Genomic DNA, 25895 nt, shown 5'->3' with positions numbered 1-25895 from the left:
ATATTTACATTGTACATTAATATTAAATTATTCAAAACGCATTGTCATAGAGAATGCTCTTACTCGTGGAGGAGTCTCGAGGGGGCTCATTGCGTTGCGCATAGTGTATATAGCATTTGCGACATGGGAAAAGAAAGAATGACTTGTAATTATTGTTATGATAAATAACGATGTGATACAGTCTAGAAAGTTGAATAAAAATGACAAAAGGTTAACTTTGAATTTTTTCTATACGTGTTGTGAGGGACAAAGTTGCATTAAGAGAATGAAGGGGTGGTGCAACTGCAGAGGATTCTTGAAAGAACGATGAAATCGTGGTATCGTTTATTCCTCGGTGGTGTATTCTCACTTTCTCCCGCATATTGTGAACGTGCTAAGAGACCTCTTGAGAGGGCATTCTTTCCCATCACCATTGTATTATCACAAGAGCAAAGTCCTAGTAAGAATCCTTCTTCGTTCATCATGGTAGAGCTAGTAGCTGTATAGGGAGTCAGGGATATTCAAACAAAATGGTTTACCTTCGCGTTGGAAAATAACGTGAATCCTTTATTGTGTTCTCTTCTGATTCATTGTTGCACTTATTAGTGTTGTGCCAAGGTGACTGTTAATCCATATACCTTTGTCTAAAATCCCTCAAATACAAACTGAAAAGAATGGAAAACTCTTTTCGACGTAGAAAACTAATTAATGATACTGTATCATGAAAAATTTGCCTAACGATGGAGGAATATTATCAAAATGAATAAACTCCTTTTGCAACACACATTTTTTAACATCCATAAGAACATAATGTAGTTGGGTATTAGAATGCAAATGTATTTTCAAATTTTCAACTGAGATGTGTAGTAAATTCTGCAACAAGAGATTTCCCACGAGTGAGATGTTTTGCATACTAAGGACAAGAGATGTTTATATAGCGTTAGTGTGTCTAAAATGAGTTTTGCATACACGGTGTGCCGTATTCAAACAAATCTTCTATTTTAGGATTCGAAATTACTCTGCGTTTGTCATTTGACTTAGTTTGGGGGTGGTGAAAGTCATGAGTATTTGCCACAATTGGGTCAATTACCTCACTACAAACTCTGTCACCAACTCGCCCTAATATACTGCAATCATCCCCTTGGTGCAATGACGACAGTGGATGGTAATACTTCAATGACCGCAGAGGCGCCAAATATGTATAGTGCTAATGTGGACTAACCATTTTCCAAGTATTACATTTATCCTCCTCAGAGAACCCGCTGTGAAATTACTTTATTATTGCTCTCGACCATGTTGCACTCATAGATCTACCTATATTTGCGCTAGCATCTTCATACATGGTGACAAAAGCACAGAATTTTTTCCCAACGAATTTCCACTTTCTGATTAATTTTTCCATTAAAGCTGTATTACTTTTCCATCTGAAATAAAATCAATTCTGATTCTGTTGAGGTTTACAACAATTCAATTATGCTATACTATTTCTCTATTACACTGAAAGAGATTCATTAATCGGATTATCAGTTCCAATCTGAATTTCAAAATACTAGACTATCATTCACAGATGATATCTAAAATGAATTGGATGGTGTTGATGTTGATTGAATGGAAACAGTTTGGAATATATTGTGGAAATTTTGGTTACTTTTGATAGTGCATTGGGGCTTTTGTGGTATAATTAGTTTTTTTTTTCATTATTCTCATCAATGATGGCAAAATATGTTTAGTTTCGTATACACAAGTCTCGGTGGGTAACTAAAATCATCAATGTATGACAATTCCTCGTATTTCTATGGCTTATTAATTCACCGCGTTAGCTTTGATTGATTATGCTGTCAAAGAATGAATTGGATTTAAATAGTGGAACTTGCATTCATTAAAATGACATTAATTAGTTATGATTGCGAATAGGCATTATTTCGCTTGACGAAACGTTCATACGTGTAACGTGCAATCTTCAGTCGCATTTAAATGCTTCTTCTCCGTCAATCACCTCGATGATAGCATTTAATGGAGTCAACCATCGGTGATTTATTGACTTTTCAGAGAGCTTCTCCTAAAATCCAGAATATATTGTGCGATATATAGGTAATTGAGGATACCACCATATACGTACATTTCAAAATCACAAAACTCATTTGCATTTTTGATGCTTCATTGGATTTTGTGTTCGGTGCGTAAAAATTAAATTACTCGCGGCTTTTTCAGTTTTGTGGTGCAGTCAAATTTGCATCAAAGTAATTGTCATCTCTGCTTTTTCATGCTGTGACAATTAAGTCACATAATAGAAATTAATTAAATTTCTAGTGAAACAGGAATTTTTGAGCCTTTTTTTTTTTTAAATAAAAGTTGGTATGTGCTTTACCAACTAATACGGTGGTGCAAACATCCTATGTATGAACTGAATTATATTGCTCGGCCCCCCGGTGTAATTGTTTTTGTTCTCCATTACAGAAGGATAGTAGGTGGTCCACGTAATTTCATTGTACTTTGAAATTCTCTGTTTAAGCATAAATCTAATTAAAATATTAATACATACATTAGCTTCAAGTTAGACAGTAGATATACAATATTTTTTAAATAATTTCATAATAATAAAGCAAAAAATCTGCCTTAAACTCTTCAAAATTAACATATTTGGTCAAAATATACGTTAGACCTAAATAATAAATCGTTTATGGATGCTGCGGTCTTGTAATTTGTACGTTGTTCTATAAAAAAATCACACTCTATTTAATTACTCCAGTATAAATAATGACATTTCTCGTTCATTTGTAAAGAAGTCAACGATGTACAGTGCAGACATCGCTGCTAGGTTGTTGAGACTCAAGAGCTATCCTATGTAATTTGCAGGGTAGACGTCATACAATTCTTCTGTACGCAAGGTGTTGATTACTAAATGTAATTGAAATAGAAAATTGCACATGTAAATGGCATTGTGTATAGTATCAGGCACAGGCAGTACATAACTACAAACTTAATTACAAGATTTATTTGTCATCTGAGCTTTTGCTATGAAAATAGAAGCTTTTTTTTCTCAACGTTAAATAAAACTCGGCGAAACTTTCAATGCAGCTATGTTAGGTATTATCTTTCAGAGGATAAATTCATTGGCAATTGTGTTGGGAAAATTGAGATATATTCTTTATAGCTGTATATTTATGGATGAAAAAGAATATGTTGGTATTGTGGGCTATTATTCTTCCCCTTATTTTCCTTAACGAAAAAGTATATGAAAGAAAAATTATTCTGTAAATGGAATTTAAGAAATTGTAATTATTATTTGGCTACGTGACTTGGTTTACTAAGGAACTCCTTTTCTTAAGTATTTTGCGACAGAGTTATTTTCTTTGCACATAGGTATTTGGGGGGTAAATGAAGTCAAGATAAAAATGGCACCGTATGTAGGTTAAGTTTGTTACTTTTGCAGCATTATTGTATAGAGACTTTAGGGACTTGCTTGTAGACGTGATAAGTTTCTTGGAATGTCCCTTTAGTATAGGAGGGAAGGAAACGTTGCAATCAAGATATGAAAGTGGCAATTGAAATAGGGGCTAATTCTGGCAAAAATATTTTCTTTTCTTTTCTTACAATTCGTGAGTTATAAGGTTTTTTGGCATTCTCACAAAAAAACTTATAAATTTGTAAGATCTAAAAAGTTTCACAGTTCAACTTTTAGACCACGTCGCGAGAAACATTTTTGCTATAATAGAAAAGAAAAGGTTTTGGTATTCCGGCCGAATTTTTTCTTATAACTTGTAAGAAAATCTTACAAAATCATATGTTTTATAAGGACCTGCCGAGGTGCTTTTTCAATCTTTTTGTGATTTTTGTGACCGCTAAAGCATGATTCATCGTCATGATAAGCAGCAATTGACTACTTTGACGGATATTTTACATGAATCTGAGTGTTTGGAATTGTTTTAGGTTGTTTTTTTTTTTAACAAAAACTTTTGTGAAATATGTGAAAAATTCTAACCATTTTTAGCTGTGATTCTTTTTTGGGAATTATGCCAACGAATGTCAATACTTTCCAGAGACTTGGACTTAAGGAAGATGATTAGATGCATTCACACAGGCTGCATTGAAAGATATTTCTGTAGTGTAGATTAAAAAGCAAAAAGTTAGAGTACGAAAAAACGTTTTATTTAAGAATTATTCTGTTAGATTCGCGATTACATCTCTTTATGGCCACTCTGTATAGCTGGTCCCAACAATTTCTATTCTTTCACAAATGCTTCCAGCATCGACGGATGGGATTCTGCTTATTGAATAAACATTTCATGCTGCCTGGGAGTTGTCCGGGTATCTCTTCCGGAATCCGTGGATGCCACAGATGTCCAAAAGTTCTGGATAATTTTTTTCCCATCACAATCTAGATAAAAAAAAAACTCATATAAAATGCAAAAATACTTTAAAAGGGTTAAATTTTTACCAAAAATCCCGAATAATCCATTTAGTGTTTTGTTGATAAATTCACTTAACTTTAACCTCATTTTATTTGTTTACATTAACTTTTTTCACTTCGTTTATTTTCGGTTTCACTTCGTTTTTCAACGTAAACAGCGACATCTGTTTTCGACTTCTAGTTTCAGAGGTCTGTTACTATAAAATAATGAAAAGAATTTTTTGCTGGAACAGCAAACCTTACAAAATCCCTTGTAAGACGAAATAAATAGAAAATAAACGTCCCTTTTCAATAAATTTCCTGTAATAAAGTTCGATACGAATTAATTTTATTTATTTTCTCAATGTCAAACGTCACAAATAGCGACATCTAGTTACGTTTTGGTGTTTTGAGGGGAATGTTCTAAAAAGGTGCTATAAAAGATTTTTTTGCTGGAATACCAAATCTTACAAAATCCCTTGTAAGACGAAATAGATAGAAAAGAAAATATTTTTGTGAGAATAAGCTCCAAATAATTTCAACGAGGAGGTTCTGTGTTTGTGATTTGTCACATGATTTGTGGTAAGGAAATTCCAATGTGTGTGAAGGTTCTCCACAGGAAGGCGGAAGTGAGTAAAATATCCCATTTGCCAGATTATCGCAAGAAGGGTCCAAAAGCGGGTACCGCACAGCGTCTCAGAAGACACGCAATTTTGGGGTGACTCAGTCAGGCGCAAAGAGACTTACAATCCCCATTTATTTAATTGTTGTAAATAGCATAATGTACATATATATGCTAATAACACATAATATGTATACATATTTGTGTTATATGTTATTTGGGTATCACATACCGCATGATGTACAATATTTTGCCATTGACATTTCATTTCTATACCAAATTATACTACCACGTTGTGTACCATCGACAGGGTTATGCCGGTAAAGGCAAAAGAGCTGCCACAAATACATTATGTAGAATAGGGGTTTTCTAGTACAGAAAAAAAATATTTACACAAACTTGAATATAAATTAAGAAGATACAATTAAATTTGGAAATCTTACTAATGCGTAGCGAGTGGTTTATCCTCGGGGTAATTTTGTGCTTTGTGGAAACAATCAGAAGAGCAAATCACAGCGGATTTACTTTATGTAACTGACATAGGTATTGAAAGTGTCTGACTGGGGGAAGTTCAATCACGAGATTTCTTCTATGAATGTCATGAAGAATTAATCTGTCTTCAGGAAATACCTCAAAAGCAAGTAAATTGGATGAATTTGTGCCACCACAACTGTGGGAACTTTGACATTGCTCACAGATATATTTATCTCTGAGGGGAAATTGTGACGCAGAAGATAAATTCTTCAAGCTACTATAACTACGAAATATCTACGTACAGACCTGCCTAATATAGTAAAAAAAATGCTAGAAAATTATAATTTGATTAAAAAAAAACTTTGAATAAGGCACATTGATTGTGCATTGCAAGTTCGTCATTGTAAATGGATATAATATTACAAATTCTTCGTGATATTTTAGGTGATTTTTTTGTAACTAGATCCACTTACTTTTGCATTAGCTATAAAATTCTTTTAGGGCAAACAATACCATCAAAATTACTAATGGACGGGAAAAAGTCGTGAAATAAATTTTCAGGAGATATTCCGTATTCATAATGAAATATACGGGAAAATTGCGATGTGTCTGCTGAATGACAAACGGCAGTTGAAAGTGAGGGTACATAAAGGTGGATGAATGAGAAAAGAGGAGCGAGGGAGAAATGAAAAAAAAGGTGAAATTTGTGCTGGAAAATTAGAATTCAACCGTCACCCAGCCAACAGAATTTATTTATTCAAATTACGGCAATATCGCACATAACAATCAACCCCCGCGAAAGGCTCCTCGCACCATAAAAGTTGAGAGACTTTTGAAAATCTCATTGAATTGTGTGTGCCAAGAAAAGAGGGAGTCCGGATACCTTGTCACACACATAAAAAAATACCTCCCTCAACTTATGTTGCCTCGCCATAATGGAAGGAAAGATATTTAAAAGTTTTTCCGCACCTTTTATCTTACGGTCTGTCTTTGCATCAAGTGTCGTCGGGATTGTGAAAAGTTGCGTGGAGCTTGATTCCTTTGGCGGATAAAACTTGAAATTGTTTTCAAAATCCCACATCAAATTCGTCTGGAAGTCCTTTTAAACTTCATCACACAATATTGCCATCCAACTTAAACATCTTCACCCAAAAGACTTTTCAACAGTCAGTGAACTCCACAAGTGAACCCTCAATTCTCAAGATTAGCAATTGGTATTCGCTGTATAATATATAACTACTGATGTGCTTTGTTATTTGATTTATTAGTTGTTAATCAGGATACAGGTATTATTTCATTTTTCCACTATAAATTATTCAACGTACTTACGTACCTAACCTAGCTATAAATGTTCTATTGGAACGGTAGAAAAGTTAATCTTTGAAAAGTAAACATTGAGTAATATAAAACGAATGCAAGCAGATATGGATTGTTTCTATGCAATAAATTGTGAGGGGGTTGTGTTTAACTCTATAGGGAAGTGCAAACACCACGTGTATATTTTTTGTCATTTTTTATCCACCTACGTTCAAGTTGTTAATCCAGTTTAGAAACTATTTTTTTCTAGTCATGATAAGCTATTTTAACTGAATTTTCTGCACATAAAAGAAGTTGACGTTTTTGTATGCAAGGAATAGCAAACATATGATAATGTTGCGATGATTGGTTAAAAATTAAAATGTTTTTTTTTTGTCAACAATTCCATTAATTTAGAAGTTTTTTTTAATAACTTCTAACGTAAGTTGTTCATCATATTCATATTCTTTTCATATCATACTTGGATTAATCCTAGAACTGACTAAAAGAATAACGAACAAGCTTAATCATATTGATCTATGTACTGCACTAGGATCCAATAGTACTTATCGTACTTATAATTATAATTATACTATTGGGTTTTGCACAACTGAAAATACAATTAGTAAATCACAAAGCATTAATTAAATGTTGACGAATTATTTGCGAGGGAATTTCAGACAACATGTGCATGTGCATTATAGTGGATCAATTAGATACGTATGTATACCTACCTTTTATATTGAAAATTATCATTTAGAATAATTTCATGGGTATATTTTCAATGCTATATGTTGGTAATTGCAGTACAAATATCAATAATTATCTTAATAACACATCATATTCTCAATAAACATACACGATAATGAGTATGCATGCTAAATTAAAAAAAAATATATCTCAGTATTTGTGACATGAGGTGAAGTCGTGAAAGGGTTAAGAATAATATGAAAGAATGTAAGAAAGAATTTTTGAACTTCCTTAAACGACTCTTTACCAAAAAATCTTCAAAGTTTCTCATATTGTAAGCTTATTTGATCTTAAACATATGAAAATATTAAAATGTTGAGTAAAATAGTTGCAAATTCCTTTTAAGATTTTTGATACATGAGTGCATCACATAACTCCAATTTTCCTCCACCCAGCAGATTTTCCAAATTCTTCTCGGTACTGGAAGTGGGAATCAACGCAAGATATTCCACTTTAGATGATTTTACACTTGGATGAATATTTGCACAAAATTCTTCCATGAACAAATTCAAAATTTTAATATGAAAAAGTTTTCATGAGGCAGATGGTCCTTTTCGTGGAATTTAATTGGGTCATTTTCATGTTTCTTGGTTTTATTGGTACAATTGAGTTTTTCTGTATTTCACACCAATAAATTCTTAATATGCTATGTATATATGTTCGTATAGGGATGAGAAAGAAATACAGGAAAAATGCGAAATTATTTTTTTTTTCTTAAATCGCAATATTAAGAACCAAATAAGTTATTTGTGAAAGATTTATTTCAATATTGACTTCTACATTTTCAACTTTAATACATATACTTAGATTATCTATGGTGTTTGATAAGTTTAATTTAAAGAGTTTTTTTCTTGGAAATGAAAGCAAAGTATGTATACCTACGTAAAATACCATGTTCTTATCTATCGCAGAGTTTGAAGAAATTTTATCCACTGACTGATGAGTTATGTGTTCTAAAAACGTGGGTGGATGAAATGTGAGAAGTTCGGGTGGAGAAGGAAAGGACGAGAAAAATGCATGTCATTCTATCCATTTCCGCGAGGTTATTTTCAGTATATATGTATATGCTATTGGGAAGAAAAGAGGCAACTTTTGAGCTTTCTATGGGACAAAAGTGTACTATATCGTAGAGTGTGTGTGGGTATTACATGAAAATCGAACAAATCTCCTCTTGCCATCGTGCATTCAAAGTCAGGCGACGCAAGTAAAAGGCTCAATAACTGTGTTACATAAAAGTAGGTACTTACATATTAGCACATTGTGTTGTATGGTTGAGATCTCGATTTTTTCTTTTCATCTATATTGTGTGTTAGACTATCGATTTTGCATCCCCATCCAAACCCAAATAAATATTTATTTGGAGTACGCTTCAAAAATTGTCAACAATCCCTGGGGTGGAATCCTTGAGAATTAGTAGAATGGAGATTCTTCACGATTTTGTAATCTGCCAAAATAGCTTTCACTCAATCCTGTAACAATCCAGCTACATATACCCTTGCGAGATCATGAGATTCAGGAGATTTTTTGTTGTAAATGTATTCATCTATATAATAAAGAAAGACCTGTTTGTTGGTAATCGTCGTTCCGACTTTTCTATACAAATCCACACCGTTTATCCGATCGCGATGAAATTTGGTACAGAGGCTCCTTATAACAGGCGGTTTCAGATGGCCGTATTCATTTTCCCCCCAAAGCCCCCCATCAGGTAGCCCCCATAGAGATTTCATGCAGTTTTTGCAAATTTTTGAATTTGGCGCCTAAAGTGTTGTATGAAATTGATTTCTTCTCTTTCCGAAATTTTTCTCCGGGATTTACAAGTGGCCTCAATCAAACCATCACAATTTTTTTTCCTCTAAAATTTGCGCGAAGCGCAACAAATCCCCGCGAAGCGGGGCGAGGTAAATTGGAGCGAAGCGACAATTTACCTCGTCTATATAATAAAGAAAGGTCTCTCTAAAATATGGTGTCTGTTCAGCTATGCATTTCTACACCGTTGGTCCGATCGTGATGAAATTTGGTACAGAGACTCCTGATACCAGGCGGTTTTTACCAACGACATTCATTTTCCCCCCAGAGCCCCCCTTCACATAGCCCCCATATAAAAATCACGCTTTTTTGACTACTTTTTGAATCTGGCGCCATAAATGTTGTATGAAATTCACTTTTTCCCTTTGAAATATCTGTTGGAGGTTTTTGTGTGGCCCATCTATATAATAAAGAAAGGTCTCTCTAAAATATGGTGTCTGTTCAGCTATGCATTTCTACACCGTTGGTCCGATCGTGATGAAATTTGGTACAGATACCAGACGGTTTTTACCAACGAATAAATCTTCTATTAATTATATTTCAATTCATCACAATTCCTTTCTCCCTCTAAAATTTGCGCGAAGCGCAAGAATTCCCCGCGAAGCGGGGCGAGGTAAATTGGAGCGAAGCGACAATTTACCTCGTCATATAATACATATTCAAGCAGCTACTGCATAAACATAAAAAAGAATACTTGTTAATATAACTCATCATGTTAATCTATATATGTATGTACATAATATATTGCTGTGAATAATTACAAATTAAAAAGAACTAAGATGCCATTGATTCAATAAAAAAAAACTACTCATTTTAAATGTCGCTTGGTGCTGTCTCTAAACTCACAAAGTCATGCCTAATAAAAACATACAATTTCGCGCATTAGCCCTGAGGCTTGAGATATACATTACATTATGTACAAAGTATACAAACAAATCCTCAATTCTAATCCACCAGATTGTCTGGTGCCATCGAAAAAAAACACTATTTCAAGTCCAGTGATCCACGTTGTTTTATGCTCTGGGTTGTACATTTAAATCTCTACACTCAAGTGGAATTATCTCATTGAACTTCATTAAAGCGATTAATTCAATTTAAAGCAATTGGTAAAATTTTTGTCAATCTGGGGGAACTCTCTCTATATAACTTATTTATTTGGAATGGGATGTTTGGTAAATTGACACACTATACACGGTGGAAATGTAGTTTGAAAGTATTGCTCTCGTTGCAGTTTTTTGTTGAAAGAATTTTTTAATTAAAATTCTTTCAAGGGAGAATCCTCTGTTTCCATTAATGGAATATCAGTGTCAAAAAAACTTTCAAAATTGATTAGAATAACAGGAAAATGCAATTTAAAAAATAACAAATTTTCACGAAAAATCGGGTAATTTCTTTGAAAAATATTTTTAAAACAAGGTAATTGAAATCTGGATTGAAATTGCAACATGACTTTGAAGTTTTACCACGTGTAAATATGCTTTTGGTGTATGTAGTGCAGTTTAGTTGCCCTAATTTTGTGAAATAAAAAAAAAAAAACTAAAAAATGTGATATTGCTAAAATTTTATTCCACATCTTTTCAATGATTATTTTTAAAAGTTTTTAGAAACTGAAAATAATCTCAAGATCTAAATTTCTTTCTTTTTAAAAAAAACAATAAAGTTAAAGGCTATGCTTTGCAATATGTTGTACACAAAGCTCTAATTTGATAGAAGCACTTTCTGTATGATATTCGGAATTTTTGACTTTGAATTCTCTTTTCAAAGCTTTTATCACTCATATCGAATGAAATTTGAAAGCAATTGGAATGATACATTTTGGTTTTTTTTTATGTATGTATGTATGTACATATGGCTTTTTTATTGATATCCCACAAATCTTTTCAATTGAAACGCAATGCTGAATATAACGAAAAGCTCAACTGCTCTAGCTTATACATTTCGTTTAGAATTTTATTTGAATATCCGTGGGTTTTTTCTCTCATTTCCCATACATTTACTATGCGGATGTGGTAAATTGACGGGAAATTGATCAGCAAAAATAATTCAATTTGATTGTTTGTGATTTTTAATGGTTTTTCAATTTATTTATGTGTTTTCTTGTAGAAAATTGTAGGTAATTAATTGTCAACAATATGGAACTTTCATTTTGTATCTGATTCGAGATAAATTATATTCAAAGTATTTATACTTTAAAATAAATAAATAAAAGCACATTCCAATTTCCCTTACGGCACTGTGACAGGAAATTAATTCTCTTTATAATGTATGAGAAAACTCTTACTGAGAAATATGAATTTCTCAATGAGATTTTATAGGTATTGAGGAAAATAATACAGAAATTCAATTTAAAATTGTCATCTGACGTCATTTTCTCCACACAATGCATTTTTGAGGTAGAAAAAAAGAATCCCGATTCAGAAATGCAGCATATACGAAGAATTGAATTTGATCAATAAGCATAACAAACACCTACATATGGCAATCATTTCAGGATATAAATTCGCATATGTGTACGTTTGAAAGTGTCGCCTTTAGATGTGATTTGATAAAATATGTCAGTCAAGATTACGTCTGAAGAGATTGTATCGCAGGAATAGATGAGGAGATGATATATCTATTTTGTAAAATCAACCCTTTTCCATGGAATCACACGAGCTAGAATGTGATTTAAAAAGAATCCTCGTAGGTATATATTTTATCTAACTGAATGCAAAAAGATGATACAAGTGGGTAATATGAAAATATAGACTACGTAGAAATTATGTTGATTCAAAAAGTAAATGAAGAGCAGATTGAGGTATTTTCTGAGTTCATCAACCATCGACAAAAATAAGAGTCTTATACTTCTAATGAAGAGGAAATGAACATTCTTGAATAAATTACCCAAAATGATGTTTTAATTTGAAAAAAATAAATTCTAAATTATCCTTTTACTTATCATAATCAAAATATACATTTTTTATGAATATTTTCATGCACACAAAGACGGAAATAATGAAAACCTACAGAATTTAATTAAATTTCTTTCGTCGTTGAAATAGAACTTTATCGTACACGGTAGACATAAGAAAAAATATTCAATAAATTTTCGTTTTCAGTATTAATTTTCTTTTCTTCTTTTTCAGAGCGACTTCTGCAGGGATCTTCTATGGTTGGCTTCGTTGTCATCTTGAAAAAAATATTACTTGAATGTGAGTATATAGTACATAGTATACACATACATAACATACTATATATAGAAATATCTGTACTGAAAATATAATTTCTTCCTTATTAGTTGGTGTTCCACTTCGTGGCCAACACCAAGTATTGTAATCGTCGGAAAAACCGACCACCTCAGATCGGGCTCAAACTTGGTATGAGCACGTTTTAGACATCCCACATTACGAAAATGGTGGTGGAAAAAAAAGTATTCCGGCCGGCCGGCCTGCCGTCCGGGACTCCACATTTTGCCTTATAGCTCGAGAACGGTAACAGATAGAGACTTCGGGTTTGAAGTTTTCTATAGAAATGTGGGTGTAAATTTTCATTTTTTCGCATTTTCAAAATCCAATATGGCCGCCGTCCGCCATTTTGAAATACCGTCAACCTCTTCCCTTATAGCTAGAGATCTGAAATTTTAGTACGTTGTAGGGCTCAGTGAGATGTTTTCATCGACAATTCATACTTGAAAATCGGTCAAGCGGTTTAGCAAATATGGCGGCCTAAAGCAAAAAGTGTTTTTTCGATATAACTTGAGAACGGCTTAACCGATTTTGACCATCTTAGTATCAAATGAAAGGTTTCAAGAAGCCCTACAACTGTTTAGAACATTCCGAGTTCCTAAAATGGCCGCAAGAGGCGCTAAAGTCAAAAACAAAAATTGCCTAACTTTAAGGGGCAATATCTCCGAATCCCCATTAGGCAAATCTTTTAAATTTTGATATGTTGTAGCAGAACTAATAATCTTTCACCAGTCCGAAAATGAAGAAAATCTATGTCGCCGTTTAGAAGATATCGCAGTTTGAAAAATTCTTGAATTTGAAAAGTTCTAAGAGTCATATCTCCTGAACTGCTTGTCCGATTTTGCTCATCTTGGTATCAAATTAAAGGTTTTGCAATTCTCTACAACTTTCTAGAACATCAGAAACCTCTAGAACTATTCCTTCAGGATAAAAAATGCGAAAACTGTTTTAGTAAAACAAAATCCGCCATTTTGTGTTCTAGCGGTGACCTTGAAAAGTATCAAAATTTATCCCATATTCTAGCTTATTTTAAGACCTTTCCACAACTAGTCAAGAAATTTCTGTAGGTGTTATAGAACCTGAGATATGACCATTTTTATGCACCAATTTACTGAATTTCACAAAAAAATCTACTTTGCCTACTAATTCTGCCCACTAATCGCATTACAACGCATAAACAAACTTCTACACGTTGTGGGACACCAACTCTTATAACTGGACGCGTTATGATTGACTTTCAAAATATTATTACTTTATTTCCTTCACATATTCATATGGAACGCACCAAAAGGATTTACATTGTTTTAATAAAAATGTTTCAACATTTTAAATGAAGACGTATTGTGAACTTGGAACCAAAGAATTTTATACCATTTCGAAAATTTAGTCTACCCGGAGAATTTTATTAAAATTCTTTAGGATATTCCATTTCCATTTTTTCTCTTTTCGTTTGTTCGGCTCTACATATTCCTTTTTATTTACACCTATGCGTTCGTGGTATGAAAGAAAAATCAGCTCTTATCCCAAGAATTTGTGCACTTCATCAATGTCAGGGGTGAAAAAACGGAGTAATTCACTCAAAAGCCCTCCCTCTTTGAATGTTTTTCGGAGAAGTTCGCTATATGAAAAGAATTTTTTCATGCTAATTTTTTCCTTCTTTTTGCCTCTGTTAGGGGATCAGGAGAACGAACATGAAGTACTTTATTTTTATGAATCAAATGATTATCTTTAGCAAATAGCGACAGAATAATAAATTCTTGGGAATTTAATTTTATTAATGCCGTTAAAAGAACTAATTTTTACTTTTTCTGTAAAACTTTATAGACTATTAATGTTTTTCATCTACAAATGATTGTGTAAAATGTCTATTGGTCATAAAGATATCGTATTTAGGAATCAATTTAACTCGCACATACTGAATAATATAACAATAAGTTTTTCTTCCTGACAGATTTACCATTGTCATCATTTTATCTCTTATCGCAAAAAGAAGAATATAAGTCAGTGAAGTTGAAAACATGAAGAAATCGTGAAAGTGATATTGAATACTCCGTTTGGCTATATGTGGGAATTTTTTCTTCGGCTCAATCTTTTCTGTGTGACAGAAAAAATGTTGGGAAAGTTCTTGGTCAAACCCAATGAGGGTCAAAATAAGTGAATGGAGAATAATTTGATTGGATCTTTTCACGTTCATGTCATTTTCTTGTATCTAACGAAACTACAAGTCCTTGCCCCCCAGATTGGTTTATCAGACACAACCCCTTCCTTTTCCCAGTGGTATTTTTTCATCCGCCCCTGAAAATCTGATTGTTGTCCAATTTATTTGTCATTTTGTCTTTCGTCTTCTATATAAGATGCTTAAATGGATTTACCCCTCGTCCAGGCCTATCTGTAATATAAAACGAGTGGACTCTTTGAAGTAAAAACGTGAACTAGGGTACGTGCTCTGCGAATATTCCATAAGATACTTGCCGGGATTATTTGAGTCTCTCTTCAGGATATATCCCTTATGTTATACATATATTTTACAAGAACAAAAACTCCTTGGTGTGAGAACCCACAAAAATCCCCACAAGATGAGCTTTTTTTATTATTTCAACATGCAGCATTTTGGACTTGCAGAAAATATTTTTCAAATTAAAATACATCAGGGAATTTGCCTACACCTATGTATATGTATGTTTTGCTGTGAAAAATAATGAAAATGCAACGCTTTTCACACCCTGGTGAATTCATTCATTTCATTCTGAAATGGAGATAAAAATCATGAATATGCATAACGTGACTAACATGACGTCTCACAGACAAGTTTGTAATATTTGCGAAAAGTAATTTTCATAGATTATAATTTATTAATGTGCATTAGATAGGTATATATTTATTCCATAGCTTACGGGATCTTACAAAAGGTCATGAATTTTATTCTTCTTCTATTTATTCATCTAATTTTTGATTAAAGCTAACATTCGTGGTTTTTGTGGCTTTTGTGAAATTTTATTAAAATCTTTGTACTTATTTCAAATTATCCTGATTCCTGATTGTTGAATCAGTTGTAAATGAAATATATATAAATTGATTTGAGATTGAGATGTTCTTACACATGAGAACCTTTTTCATCATCCATCCTCTGCAAACCTAAGAGCTGGTTGTATTTATAACCCAATCAGTAAATTTATATTTACTCATCCTTTCCATGTTGTGTGAGAATGCTCTCTATGCGCCCCTATGTGCCCGAAGAGATGTATCTGGATGGAGATCTGAAGTGAATGGTTTGGGGGTGGGAGAAATATGGTTATGGTTTCTGTAAATTCAACATAAACCTAGCTATATAAAGATACATATGTATGTATGTAGTATGTGACTTCCGACAGGAGGTGTCGTGTACGTGCATAAGATGTTTTGTGGCCCGAGGAAATAATTTTATGTTTGTATTTCCAAGGGAGACAAAATATGCCACATGTCAAATATGACGAGACTTTTGCGGAGGGGTAGATGGTAAGCATGGTGGAGCACCACAGAAGTATATATAAGCACACGTTTACCGTATCATCTTCAATTTTGATTGCATTAAGTTTTCTCTCCTTGACTTTTTGGTGTTTTTGGATGAACAAACATTGCTCTCGGTGGTTGGTTGATTCGTTGAGATAAAAATATAATTTTTCACGCGGTGATGCAGACTCCATCAAGAAGGATAATAAATTGATCGTCATTTTGTGCTCAAGTTCATTCAGGAGTTTCACCTTGGCTCCTTTACCTGGAGGATGTTGTGCCAGTAGAGGTGTACGTACAGTACATATTCATTCGGGGAGTGGGTTATTTTTCACTGTTGGAAATTTGATAGGAATTCTAAGCGAGAACGCCAATGGATGAGTTATTTTGCAATTATTTTATACGTGTTTTATCTAGATCAGCGCGTATAACTAATAAATTGTTTCCACTTTAAACTTATGCAGGTAAACTTTTTTACTTGCAATACTTAAACTGTCGTTAGTATATATAGTATCACGTAAATGAATGAACTTTATGTGATATTTTACAAACATACCTACATTGTGCTTGTTTGGTAAGGAAATGAAACACTTTGTATAAACTTTGCGGGATGATTAGAAGGATTTGAGGTTTCCTGAACGAGACAATTGTGACAATGACATATTTATGTATCTACATACATAATGTACCTATATGTAGTACCATGTTATGATTATTTCATAACCATTCCATCAAAATTAATTTCAAATCACGTGGTAAAATGTCTATTGCATATATTCATGTAGTTTGTGGGTTTATTTTCACCTTCTAAGCCGTATATAGAGCCCAAAAATAAGGTTTTAATAAGTCAAAATCAGAATTTTTGTATGTTTTTCTTTTAACTTCATGTTTATTTTTATACTAAAGTTAGTAAAAATCTCAACTAATTAAATAGATTCTCAAAAAAAATTAACGAAATAGGAAAAACTTTGCTATGAATACAATGATAAAAAATTTTTTATTTACATCTAATGCAAAGTTCACGTCACAATACGTTGAGTTAAAGATAAATTTTTCATGCCCCTTCCATAATGTAGGGTACCATACATAAATGAATTTATTTTCCTCGTGAAATGTTGCCTTTTTTAGATGACAAGGAAAATAGCTTGAAGAAAAATTATATACATACACGAGGTAAATTGTTGCTTCGCTCCAATTTACCTCGCCCCGCTTCGCGGGGATTTGTTGCGCTTCGCGCAAATTTCAGAGAGAAAATAAATTATGATGGTTTAAAGGCAGATTTGGGCCACTTATCGATCCCAAAAGAAAAAATTTGCAAAGAGAAGAAATCATTTTCATACAACATTTCGGGCGCGAAATTCAAAAATTTGCAAAAAATGCATGACTTTTATATGGGGGCTACCTGAAGGGGGGCTTTGGGGGAAAAATGAATACGGCCACTCGAAAGCGCCTAATATAAGGAGTCTCTGTACCAAATTTCATCGCGATTGGTCAAACGGTGTAGATTTGTATAGCTGTACAGACACGAAATCCTTTCTTTATTATATAGAAGAAGAAGAAGAAGAGAAGAAGATGGAGAGCTCTCATCAAACCCAAAAGAAAAAAATTTGCAAAGAGAAGAAATCATTTTCATACAACATTTCGGGCGCCAAATTCAAAAATTCGCAAAAAATACATGACTTTTATATGGGGGCTACCTGAAGGGGGGCTTTGGGGGGAAAATGAATACGGCCATTCGAAAGCGCCTGATATAAGGAGTCTCTGTACCAAATTTCATCACGATCGGTCAAACGGTGTAGATTTGTATAGCTGTACAGACACGAAATCCTTTCTTTATTATATAGAAGATAGATGGAGAGCTCTCATCAAACCCAAAAGAAAAAAATTTGCAAAGAGAAGAAATCATTTTCATACAACATTTCAGGCGCCAAATTCAAAAATTCGCAAAAAATACATGACTTTTATATGGGGGCTACCTGAAGGGGGGCTTTGGGGGGAAAATGAATACGGCCACTCGAAAGCGCCTGATATAAGGAGTCTCTGTACCAAATTTCATCACGATCGGTCAAACGGTGTAGATTTGTATAGCTGTACAGACACGAAATCCTTTCTTTATTATATAGAAGATAGATGGAGAGCTCTCATCAAACCCAAAAGAAAAAAATTTGCAAAGAGAAGAAATCATTTTCATACAACATTTCGGGCGCCAAATTCAAAAATTCGCAAAAAATACATGACTTTTATATGGGGGCTACCTGAAGGGGGGCTTTGGGGGGAAAATGAATACGGCCACTCGAAAGCGCCTGATATAAGGAGTCTCTGTACCAAATTTCATCACGATCGGTCAAACGGTGTAGATTTGTATAGCTGTACAGACACGAAATCCTTTCTTTATTATATAGATAACAATAAAAAAAATGAATGAATAATGAATAGAAATACATATTATATTATGTATACCTATATATACTGTGTAAGATTATCTTGTAGAGACTTAAGATACCTACTCGATAGGATTCAATGGTTTCGACGTCAGCATTTACTCTAAGTGAAGTTTAAATCTCTTTTCCCCTATTGAAGTAAATTCATCCCAATGGAATTGATAATGTAAAAAAATTTAAGGGGAAAAAGTTGATAAGAAAGTTGAAGCATTTGAAATGGTAAGCACAAGAGAACCCGAAAATTGTATTTTTATCGCCATTTGCGCACTATAAATATATACAACATATGTATACATATTATATAGGTACATACATACATTCTTGCTTCTATTGAAAAGTCCAGAATTCAGCACTCAGAATTCCATATAAAAATAAAATGCATGCGAATCTATACACGCAAAATTCTTCGACACCCTAATGTTTTCTTTTATCGTATTTCACATTTTATTTTTTTCGAAACCTTCCTCTTCTCGTTAAGATCTCCCATTTTTATTTATAAATTTATGTACTGCGGGTCATTTAATACGTAAAAACGGTATCCCGCCCAAAAAAAAAGATGAGTATTTTTCGCACATAATGTTGCTCAACATTTGAATTTTGTTCTCCTTGTTTCCACGAAATCGCGATGAGAGGTGGAAAAGTGTTTAGCATTGTATTTCAAGAAGAATGGATACCTTAAGCACCGCAATGGAATTGTATTTAGGGTATACGAGGAATTGCGCTTCTCTTTCACTTAATTTGTATTTCAATAGATTTAAAATGAATTTCATGTTCTTTCAGTTCTTAATGAATAACTAGTTTCGAATTGCTTTTCAAATTATTATTATTTTCTTTCTCAATAAAGCAAAAATCACATAAAATGGGTCACCTTTGATAAACTTATTTCTATTGCTTCTTCGTACTGAAATATAATAAAATGCTCTAAAATAGAACAGTTTTATATTGAAAATTTCCTGTCCGCTACTATTTCTCTCACATAAAACTTGTTCTACTTTGACGAGAAATATGTTTTTCACCTTTTCCAAAACCTTTGGTATAGCCCACTACACCCTATATATAGTCTCTCCTATATGTAATAAAATTTAAAAAAAATTGTATAGTGTTTTAATGAAACTTATTAGAGGGTTAAATACCAATATCGATTTATGGAACGAGAAGTCCAATCTAAAACGTGTGTAGCAATCGCTGCAATTGCTGCATATATGTATGGTGATTGCAAAAGTTTGTTGTACAACGTAGTTCCTTCCTTGTCATCCAATAATCATAATATGCGATATGTTTTGTTACGAAGTTTTGTGACGTTTAGCATAAATAACAACATAATAAGGCAAACGACGCGAGTAGAATGGATTTTTGTTTGTTTTATCTTGCATATAATGGATACCGTGGTAGCAAAATTGATGAGCTTTTATGTATGTTTGCTATATTATGTTTGTATTTAAATAACTTGCATTAGTTTCTCTCTGACACATGATGTTGTTCTGGATTAAATACTCATGACACATGATTTGGAATGAAGGGTGAGAATTTCTACACAAATGGCGTTTCCGTTTGAGTTAAAATATTTGGTTTTGGGTGAAGGATAAAAAAAATGTACATATTTGTTTTTTTTTTTAACGCAAATCATTGGTTTCCGTGTTAAAATTTCTTCACATTTTTTGCTTTTGAGATAGGATGATTTAATTTTAAACGGACTTTTGCATCTTTCATTATTTCCTGTAAGTTTGATTAAGACAAATCTTATAAACAACATGATTATATGTAGCGTATATGCTATGTATATTGTATTTCTCAGAACACTCCTAACCCAATTGTGTGTTCAAGTATCTAGAAGGTAGAAGCTATAGAGAGGGTGAAAAGAATAGTAAATACCAAACTTGCCCAGTACACAAAAGGAATGAAATAACAAAGGGGAGAAAGTATTGTCGTATCTAAAATATCAGGATCCAATAAATACAACGATAAGTCTGAACGCACCGATTATTTTTCTATGGAATATTGATTAGAAACTTAATAAATTCCTAGAATCAATATATTTATGTCATATGTATGTTATATAGCTACACACAATACATATTTTGGCATCTCATAATACGTGCTTATGAAGGCAGAATCTCCCCAGCCAAATATGTCCCCATGAAACCACTTGAGTGTTGAAATGGAAGAAAATGAATTTATTGAATGAATCAGGTGTTATTATTCAATCACGATTATTCGATGGGAATTTCCCAGAAAGGAGATATCCCCCAATAACACGTTCACGCTCTCTGTCCTCACAAATCAAATTGAGATTTCAATTGGCAAATTTTTATTTTTAGAATATTCTAAAATAGCCAACATGAGCTATTTATGATTCAAAGAACGTGGTAATTTTTACCATCAGGAAGTGCTAAACAAACATACACTGACTACTTGGCCTTTTAAGTATCAAAAACGTATCTTTGACTTCTTGTATATACGTCATACGAATTTAATATTTTAATTAAAGGAGTGATGATATAGTTATTTGTTCTTTTAATGCAAACCAAGAATCTTTTACTTAATGATGATAGAGTAATTTTATACAATCTAGCTTTTTCTATCTACCTTCTTAAATTACGAAGATATTCATAAATTAAAGTCTTGTCCTTTTCACGTTGATTAGTTATTTGAATCCTTTATTCCTTAAAACGTATATTTTTGTAAAAAAAATGATGCAGTTTGTCCTACAAAATGTAATTATATACCTACTTTTTATTTTCATCGTACTTTCTCTAATGTTATACGGCTGAATAAGTCTTGAAAGAGTGAAGAAAACTCAAGTTTCTGGAGAGGAAGTAAAAGGAAATTGATGTAACATCTCTGTCATCATGTCCTTAAAATTGTTGCATTACTTCTCCTGGCATAAAGGCAAAGCAAAATGTAATGAGATTTCCAGGAAGATCAATAGGATGGTAATGAAAGAGTTGGGTTGTGATTGTGAAACATCCTTCTTTACCATTTTAATGATATCTTTTGTAGCAAAAGCAAATTTAGTACTTTCGTGTGCTTTTGTGTGGAACTGACCGAAAAGCCACATTTTGCGAAATTGAAATCATCAAAAGCTCTAATTGCTTAGAAGGCACCCAACAGCAATAGCTGAGGATGAATTGTTGCGAGAAGGGAAATTAAGAAAGCTCTATCTATATTGTCCCATATCTTATGTACTTTGTGCATGAGCTGACATTACATAATGTGACCAAGAGTATAAATAGAAGCCAGAGTAAACACCAACAGCAAATTGTGTGTTTATTTAACAATAAAATGCACCATTCCTATTAATCTTTTATTTGCTGTGCTATATGTACAATTTATACATATACCATACTATATACATACATATGTATATGTTACATTGTACATGTATCTTAACTCATGTTTTTGTTCCTTTTTCCTTTTTTATTTTTGTTTTTTATTCAAATAAACAATAAAAATTGACGTGGTCAAATTGAATTTTGCTTGTTTATGGGATACACAAGAGAAAGAAAGTGCGGCAGGCAAATGTAATGGCGGGGGACTTTTCGTTCGAAAATAATGGGATAATGGGGTGTTGGGGGTGTGAGAGGGTGAAATTCCCAAATGCCTCCGAGGTATGAATCTGATGTTACCGTATTTGTTCTTACTTCTTTCTTTTTTTTTTCTTACGAGTCCGCTTTTGCCACCATCCACGTCTTTTGGAGCCTTCTGAAACAATTTCTTTTCACATCGCATTTTTATGGTGGAAATTTTAAATTAATCCGTGAAAAATATTATGCGAAAATGAGAACAGGATAACACAATTTTCACCTGTTTTTTCTTCGTTTCTTTATTAACAGCCTCATGAGTTGCAAATACTTATGAAATTTCTCATTTTCATCCCCGTGTCAAATTTAGGATATCCTCCCAACGTAGTACCATGATCACACAAATTTTTCATTTTGATGCCCTCTTATTTGTCTTAAACACTGGTAGCTGTGGAATGAAAGTATCCACTATCAGCTTTGAGATTTTACTTTAAATCCCTAAAAAAAATTTATCGCGAGAACTTTTCAAAATCTTTTTTTTTTCTAGTATAAAATGAGAGTTAAAATTCAATAATTGAGAGCTTTTTTCTCTACATACATCTCCTCTCCCCTTTCCCTTAAAATTTTTGTATTTGGATTATGAAATAATAATTTATAAATTCAATATTTGAGTTTTATCCACCCGATGATTTTTGTGTTAATTTTTAATTTGTGTCTTTCTATTATATATAAAGTTTCTAAAGAAGCCTAAAAGTATTGTCAATAGTCCACATTACTAATTCAACGGGGTTTCAAAGTGCTATACCCAGAAAAAAAAGAATGTTTCACACTTTCAATAGGTTGATAATGGATTTTCCACCCTCATACCGCACAATCCCAAAATTATTAATGAGTTGGGTGGGCTCACACTTTTCATGGATGAAAAATCGATTTGAGGCGATCATTTATTGGAGTGTATGTGTGTGTGTTTTCCTTTTGGTGCGAACACTGAAACATCTGTAATTGCTATGAAATTTGTAGAAGCAGAGAAAGAGTTGATGAAAGTTGTACTGCTCTAATTGGGAAGGCTGGAATATACGCGGTTGTTGACGAATATCTCCATATATTCACACCAGCAATTTCCATTATACTTCTTCATTTTGGTCGACGGTTTCTTGAGAGAAGTTACTTGGAATGGAAACAATTTCGAGGAGTAAATGACTCGATGATATACCTGGGTGTTTTATTACGCAATCGAGGGTGTGCGATAAAAGTTCAGTGGTGTAGAAGGTGGGGGTGGAATCCACTTATAGGATGAAAGTGACAAGGAAGAATTCACAAGGGCAAGCGGAGGCATGGAAAAAAATTTCAAATTTCTACTTTAAGTTCGAACTCAATTTTCTCCGAGAGTCAGTAAATTGCAGAAAACATTATAATTCAAAAGTTTCCACTCACAAACCCTTATTTTTTTCTCTTTTGCTCTCAGTGATTTTTCTTCACTGTTGTACAATGTGATTTAGTACTTTATTGTGTATTCTTGTGTATTTTAAACAAGCATAAGTTGCGGAAGTTTCTTTCTTCTTGCCGTCTAGGAAAGTTGTATGAAAAAAAAAGTTTTACAGCATGAAAATTAATTCAAATTCATCTACCATCATGGTATAGTGGATGGACTAATGAAACGCTTTTCTCGCGCGCCCGGGATATTGACGTTGATGAAGTAGAAAATTATATTTCCCTAATGATTTTATTAAATCAAATTGCATCCACAATGTGGTGACTTTACACAATTTGTTCTTAATCAAAAAATCTCTGAAGCTGCCTTTTTTTGCTGTCAAAGGTTACTCAAAGCCTTTTAATTTTTTCTACTTTCATGAGAAAAAAAAGATTTTTAAAAATAATAAAATTAAAATTCAATTATAAATTTTCTGAAGTCTCACAACTTTAATGGGGAGTGTAATTTTTAATAGTCTCTTGATGAGGCAATAATCCAATTTTGACAGAGAAAATGCTCGCAAAAGATCTTGGAGGAAATAAATTGCATCACATTAATTATCATAATGAAATGAAAAATGAAGGTAATTTGCAAGGTACCTTAACATCAAAGTTCATTCCTCCTTTAATATATCACACAAAGTTTAGTTTGCCATCTTTGCCATATCTTCAGACACCACCATTAAGTGTTGAAAATATTCTAATATTCTCACAAACGTTCAACTCTCTCGATTAGGTGTTTGCTGTTTTGATTTTCTGAAGAAAATTACAAATTTAAATTTAATGATACATACACACCATATGAATTTTCTCTCGCATAAAGTGTTCAAATGTGTGTATAAAATATTACGGTTTGTAACGTACATATGATGTATATGATATATTTTTATATGTATTTATGAGGTGGATTGAATGAACTTATTTTCGAAAAATAATCTATCCCCTTTTATCATTCACTAAACATAAAGAACTAAAGGGGTTTTTAATTTAATTATGGCAATAATATTGTTTGAACCGTTTCAGGGGACTGCAGTGCAATATTTTTTACAAAGTATTAACGAATATCCTTCTCAATAAACAATGAACAACAACGCTTTAAAGAATACTCATTTTTGATGGCCCTGAAAAATTGAATAGAAACGCTTCCATTCTAGGAAAATATAATTTTTCAGAAAATATTTAATCGGATTTTCCTGCTAATTTAAGGGTATTATGGCAAACAAATTTGTGTGGGATATAATGGAGGATTTAAAATTTAAGTGTTGGTTCGTACATCATGCTACGTGCTGAACATTTAGCAACTACTTACAATTAGTTTGGCAATGAAAATTGAATTTTCGATTTCCAGGAACAATGTTGATTAAGCTAAAATATGTCACACCCACACAATTGGTCCAGAAAAGGATTTTGTGTGGGAGAGGACAAAGAAATTATATTATACCTATTTTTAGCAGTGATTCTTTTATGATTTTATAAGGTCGTCTAGGAATCGAATTACAGGTTTCAAATTACTTTTATGTACCAATATTCTATGGTTTGCAAAGTACATGTAGCTAATTGAAAAGAAATAATTAGTAGGTACAGATTACCGTTAAATTTTCTATATATTATTTAATCATTAAAAGATCATAGCATCTGTCTATTTATTAGTAGGTATTTATTAGCACTATATTCCTGATCAAGGATTAAAAGGATTTTATTGATTTTCTATCTTCCGCTTCGATGAAATTTTTAAGTTGGTTGAAAAATCCCCATAAATTGAAATCCAATTTATTTTAATCGTCTCCATTTGGGAAATTAATAAAGTTGATTGTGGTTTTGAAATACCCCTCTGGGCTGTACATATGTATACCGATACTTTATCAAAAATATCTTCTCTTTGTTCCTAAATTTCGATGAGTTGATGGGAAGATTAAATTATTTTCCACAATGAACATTTTATCTGTGAAAAAGGTGAGAAAAACCTTTTGCCATCAACTCTTTACTAAGGGGAGGAAAAAGCTGCATGAATATTTTCATAAAACTCTGATTAATTCCTCCCCATAAATGATAAGAAGAATGTCTTGGAGGGAGGAATTTGCAAATGAAATATTCCTTTATATTCCCACCTATAAATCCGTCACATCCTTTCCAAGTTTCCCAACTTTTGACAGTGATTTTTAATGTGAGAAACATGTTAAACATTAAGATTTATTTTACATTCACCTCACGCATGTTTTTTTCATGCCAATCTTTCAAAGTTTTCCTCAGAACGTTAGAATATTGCAATGGTTATGAAAAGCGTTACATTTCTGAGAATTATATTTACAACTTTTGAAAATAAATTTAAATTTTTGTAAAAAAAATACCCCATATAAATTGTCAATGTACCTATATTTAGATCAAATACATATAGATACAGTACGGGAACATGAATAATTTTCCATCATTGCG

The 25895-nt window shown here is 32.7% G+C and overlaps 2 protein-coding genes across 6 annotated transcripts in view; one reads left to right on the top strand and one right to left on the bottom strand.

Annotated features, from left to right (window-relative positions):
- Nucleotides 1-25895, bottom strand: part of LOC129786104 (protein AAR2 homolog) — a 211345-nt gene that overhangs the window by 98422 nt on the left and 87028 nt on the right. The gene's annotated exons all lie outside the window — the stretch shown is intronic.
- The window catches only part of LOC129785974 (high affinity cGMP-specific 3',5'-cyclic phosphodiesterase 9A), a 79329-nt gene that overhangs the window by 29558 nt on the left and 23876 nt on the right, over nt 1-25895 (top strand). For all 5 annotated transcript variants that reach the window (XM_055820694.1, XM_055820692.1, XM_055820691.1 and 2 more), the window contains one exon: nt 12443-12508. The gene's annotated coding sequence lies outside the window, so the exon portion shown is untranslated. The remainder of the gene's footprint in view (nt 1-12442; nt 12509-25895) is intronic.

The sequence above is a fragment of the Lutzomyia longipalpis genome, chromosome 1, assembly GCF_024334085.1.
Source record: "Lutzomyia longipalpis isolate SR_M1_2022 chromosome 1, ASM2433408v1".
NCBI classification, from domain to species: Eukaryota; Metazoa; Arthropoda; class Insecta; order Diptera; family Psychodidae; genus Lutzomyia; species Lutzomyia longipalpis.
The sequence above is the reverse complement of the archived record's forward strand: the minus strand, read 5'-3'. Positions and strand labels throughout refer to the sequence as shown.